This window comes from Frankliniella occidentalis, unplaced genomic scaffold, assembly GCF_000697945.3.
Source record: "Frankliniella occidentalis isolate FOCC.00 unplaced genomic scaffold, Focc_3.1 Scaffold251, whole genome shotgun sequence".
Taxonomy (NCBI): Eukaryota; Metazoa; Arthropoda; class Insecta; order Thysanoptera; family Thripidae; genus Frankliniella; species Frankliniella occidentalis.
In genome coordinates this window covers 224,694-229,872 of record NW_026267377.1, presented here as the reverse complement: position 1 = coordinate 229,872, position 5,179 = coordinate 224,694, and the positions used below count along the sequence as shown (strand labels likewise).

The 5,179-nt window shown below is 53.8% G+C and overlaps 1 protein-coding gene across 3 annotated transcripts in view; it reads right to left on the bottom strand.

Annotated features, from left to right (window-relative positions):
- Nucleotides 1-5,179, bottom strand: part of LOC113218466 (neurogenic differentiation factor 2-like) — a 104,254-nt gene that overhangs the window by 39,556 nt on the left and 59,519 nt on the right. For 2 of the 3 annotated variants that reach the window (XM_052273159.1, XM_052273161.1), the window contains exon 2: nucleotides 4,025-4,104. The exons of the other annotated variant lie outside the window; for it this stretch is intronic. The gene's annotated coding sequence lies outside the window, so the exon portion shown is untranslated. The remainder of the gene's footprint in view (nucleotides 1-4,024; nucleotides 4,105-5,179) is intronic. 3 annotated transcript variants of the gene reach the window in all.

The following is a 5,179-nucleotide window of genomic DNA, read 5'->3' as shown; positions in this document are numbered from 1 at the left end:
GAGAGAGAGAGAGAGAGGGGGGGGGTCTAATTGAAAAGGGTGCTCCTGTGTGTGGAGCAGGAAAATGAGGCAGCGCGCCTTAAACTAGTGCCAGCAGTGCCAGCAAGTTCAAGAGGTTTCGCCTCCCCTGCTACCCGGCGGCGCACGTTTACCGGAGACACATGCCTCTTTCCCCTTCCCTCCTCTTCCTCCTACCCCCCCCCCCCCCTCTCTCGCACACGCACACACTTCATAGGGCGCGAGCGAAAAGTACGTTTTCTGGCTTGAAGCCTCTGCGACCTTACCGAGTGAAGTAATTTCAGGTTCAAGTAAGTCTTTCAGTGCGCGGTTCTCTGACTCTGACCCTGGTGCCAGAGGGAGCAGCCCGCTAAACACGTGCTGTCGCGCTAAATGATAAGCCGTGTTAGTGACCTCGTGCCGACACTAGTGCGATAAGTTTATCGGTGCAGCCCCGGGAACGCTGCCTCCCCCCCCCCCTCTCCTCCTCACCTGGCCTCACGTTTGTGTGTCGTGTAGTCGTTTCGATTAGAAACAGAAAGCACGGTGCTATGTAGTTACAGAAACTGTCCTCATATATTTAGAAATTTAGTGTACGCTGACCCCTTTTTTTGGTGAAACGAAAAACGAAGGAGGATTCTTATGAAAATCACCCTGAAAATTTTACGCGGGAATTGTCTGGGTCGCTCTCACCGAGGCGTTCGCCGAGGTCACCCACACTCACTGCTCAGCCGGCTGGCCGGGGCGCGGCAGGGCGCAGCCCGAGAGAGGCCCCGAGGCGCCAGACTGGCAGGGATGAGACACGGGGGGGGGGGGGGGGTAGAGAACCCCCGCAAGGGTGGTGCGCGGAAAGACTGCTAATTCCAGCCGGCCATTGTTGTACACCACCCCATTGTAGGAGTGCGCGGGGATTCTGTCTCTCTTCTTCTCACTTCACACTCACGCCCCATATCTTTCATCTTCGTCTTCATCTCCTATCTCTCTTCGCCCCACCCCTCCCAACATCTTCTCTATCCTGAAGCCCCCGGCGCTTCGCGTGGTAACCGAGCTAGTGACATAGGGCCAAGTTTCGAAAGGGCAGAAGGTCTGTCGAGCCAACCTTCCCGAAATGTGGAGCTCTGACGATGGAAAAGAAAGGGCAAAGCGCACTGGTAGCCTCGAGAACTGAAGCGATTTATTCAGCTGTTCTCGAACTTGCAATTGACAACTGGAAGAATTGTGCAGCTGCTGTACTTTTCGGAAATGTCAACAGTTTAAAACCAATAGACGTACAATCTAGTTAGACACATGCATTGGAAAGAATTGTAAAGTGTTGTTGAAGTCTTTGCATTGCGAACTAGATCCTTCGCATTGCGAACTAATTCTTCGCACACCTTACGAAGAAAATTGTTCGTGGGGCTGCAAAGAACTAGTTCGTAACCTTACAAACCATTTCTTCGCAACTTACGAGTATAATAGTTTGCAATGCAAAGAAAATAGTTTGCAATGCAAAGAAAATAGTTTGCAATGCAAAATTCTTTCGCAAGAATTTTTCAGTGCAAAAATGTGTCTAGAAAATGGTTACCTGAACTTGAACATCGATGAATGAAACACGAGGTGGTATGGATATAAATGAGGTTGGGATAGGGGGAATATGGATATAAAGGCAATTATGGATGTAACAACTTCGTAAAACGACACAGTTTTTGTCCAGTTTCAGGGACAAATTTTTATCCGGTCAAGAGGTGCACACACTTCCCCGTTTAAGGAATAAGATTGTTCCTCACATTCACTAGATTGCAGGGAGAATTTTAAGGAATTGGGGCTGGGGGGGGGGGCATAGCCGTAGCTTATTGTAGGATAGAGTAATCAAACTTTGACTTTCACTGTTTTTCGTACAGAGGACCGGAAGACCACGAGTAGGCTTGGGCAGCAGCCCCATCTGGAGGGCACCACTCAGCGGATCTATAGAGCTGATTCCCGTCGTGACGGTCGGCGGTGATACAATGGAGCGAAGACGAAAGTGTAATCCAAGGCTGCCCTCTCCCCCTCTACCGCTGCTATGAGAAGGATCAAGTGGAAAACTTTGCCCTAATTTCTGAGGGGCCCCGCGTTAATTTCGGGGTGGACCTTCAACCCGGCCTTCCCTTCAACCGGGTGGGTAACTACGAGGGCGGCGTTGGTCTTGAAAAAATTTATTATCCAATAAAAATATGAGATAAAGGATGAGGGAGCGAGGGAGCCACAAGCAGCACCGTGAACTGTGAGGCGAGCTCTCGTCGCTGCCGCTGCCTCGGCCCCCTTGCCGATAGCCATGACCGCACGACCCCAGCATGGCTATGACAATCGGGCAGACTACCTGGACTTCAGAAGACGCCGAGGTTACGAATTGAAATCCACCAGGGCCGTCGTCGTAAACGAAGGTGGCAATCACGCGGAGCCCGCTTTCCCAACCCATCCGCCTTCCCATCCCTCCTCCTTCAAGGCTTATTGAAAGAACACACCGCCTCCTCCACCACCGCCCTCCTAACCGCGGCCACACTTCCGGCACGCTTTGTGCCCCGACTCACCACGCCCCCCCGCCCCACCCCAGCCAGCCCCACCCCACCGAGGGGTTTAAAAGAATAACCCTCTACGAACGGAAGCCCCGGACCGGACGGTGTCGCGGACGGTTTATTGTAATGAGCGGAGCAGCGGTCTGACGTCACCGCAACGCTCCGACAAACTCCGCCACGCTCCGCCACAGTCCGTGACACCCCGCCACGCATCGCCACGCCCCACCACCCGCCCCGCCACTCGCCCCGCCACGCCCTCGAACCGACGGCACAGACGTGTCGTCGTTTGTTTCAGTTATTTCTCTCGACTTCCGCCGTTTTCACCGGCAGGGGGGGGAGGCCACCGTCCGCCACGCGGGTCCTCTGGGGCTCCTCGTCAGCGCCGCGATGCAACAACTTTGATGTCTGGCCCCCGAGGAGCTGGGGCCGTGGACACCGCGGTGGTGGGGTGGACACCGCGGTGGTGGGGTGGACACCGCGGTGGGCCCCGCGGTGGGCGGCGTAGCTCTCGCTCCCGAAGCGCCCGCCGCCCCGGCCCCACCCTTCACACTCACACTGAACAACTGTGCAACTGGTGAACACTTCTTCCAAGTGGCGCCCGCAGCCAGCACACGGTCCGCAACAAAGTTGACGCTTGTAAACGCTATTCGGCTGCGTAATCACATGCGACAGAATGATATCGTCATCGCTTGGTCATCGCCCATCGAGTCTGACAAAGTTCACGGTTAGGGGTCATGATCACTGGAGAAACAAAGGTGCTAAGTCATGCCTTTCCGGGAGTGCTAAAGACATTTTTACTTGATAGTGCCCCTATAAAGACACCAAAGATCCCTAAATGTGGCAAATTTAGTGCTTTTGGCACGTTTAAGTCGGTTCTAGTGCTTTAGTCAAGGCTCTGAACCTTTAGTGCCCCGTTCAAAAAAAAATATGCCTTCCGGATGTCTCTTTCAGAGACATTATTGCCCAAGAATCCGCCGAGGCTATCACGCAACACCAAATCCTGCGCTGGGACAACTCACCAGAGACAGTCAGAGTGGCTCTAGAACAGATCCTTAAGGCCAGAACGAACCATTCTATTGCGATATAGACAGACGGTGCTGAACGCTTCGGTGTTAAGTTTTCTTGTGTAATCAAAGTTTTTCTAAACCCTTGCATTTCTGAGCTCTGTCCCCTTAACGAAGCATTATGAGGACAAGTACATACCAGGTGGCTGATTCACGCCGCTCACTTCTGCAGGTATACTGTACCGCATGCTCAAGTGCGGGCGGGTGGCGGGTCGCCTACTCTCGCTCAGCTCGTAAGGTGCCGTGGACGGGGGCGATATAGGCAAGCCCGCCCGCACTCGCATCCGGTACAGTATACCTAGAAGTGCGCGACGTGAATCAGCCACCTGGTATATAATTCATTCAAGCACGGGCTTTTCTGAGTGAAGCTCTAAGATATGAGGCTGAATGGTGGCTTCTCGAGTCTCGAGTATTGTAAAGTGGACTCACCGTTGAGCTCGTGAAACAGCAGCAGGGGGTAACCGCACCGCGATGGTGCCGCGAGGATCTCTGGCTCGGGCAGCGAAAACCTGCACAAGTGGTATTCGATTACAAAGCGGACAACCTCTTCAACTGGTGGAGATACGCGGCAAAGGGGGAATTCGAGGCGGAGAGGTAGATGGCGGAGGAGAGGACGTTGATGGGTCTCGGATGGGTTTTTTGCGAGGTGCGGCTCGTGGTTGGTGAGGGATGGCGCGTCTGTAAGCGAGGCGACACCACAGCGCACTGTTAAATTCTAAAAAATGCAATATGCTTTGCACAACTGCAACGGATTTAAATCCTTTTTAACTACGAAGATTTACTTTGCAATAATTGCAAAGCAATCCTCTGCAATTGCGAAGCAATACCAGCAGTGCTTTACACGATGCACTGCATTACTTTGTATATGCTTCGTAGTTACAAAGAATCAAAAATCCTTTGCAATTCTGTAATGCATTGCTTTGCAGGAATTTAACAGTGCGGGGCGGGCGGAGCGTCCCGGGGCGCTAACTGGACGAGGCACAGCTTGCGAAAGGTAAACGTGGGGAAAATGTCGATAATTCGGTTAGTCGCGTTGCGTGACGGCGCGAAGCTCGTGCAGGTGGAGGGATTGGGGAGAGCGAGAGAGAGAAAGAGCGAGAGAGAGAGAGAGATGGGGGGGGGGAGGGGCATGGCTGGCGGCGCACCCCGATCGTACCCCGCCGCCTAACGGCCAGGGCTCCGTCGCCCTGAGAAAGAAATTTGTGATGATCACCACCAATGGGTAAAGCAGCCGCGGCCCGCCCCCTGGGCCCAGCACGGCCACAAGGTCACGAGCGCAGCAGGACGGCCGGGTAAACGGAACTGTATCTCCGAGAGGACAGAAGAAGCAGGCGACGCAGTGGCCCACGACGTCGGCTCTCAGTCTCTGTACCGGGGAGGCGACACTCCATGGCCATTCCCAGCAGCCTCACAGCTGCCATGACAAGAAAGGCAAAATAGACAGCAAAGAGGAAATATGTTGCACGGGAGGCCGACTAACGAAATTTGTTTTGTGTTATTCTTTGTCGCCTAATTACTGTTCAAGACCTGAGGGAAAGGAGGGGTGAGTGCGGGAGATGGGAGGAGAGGGAAGGAGGGGGGGGG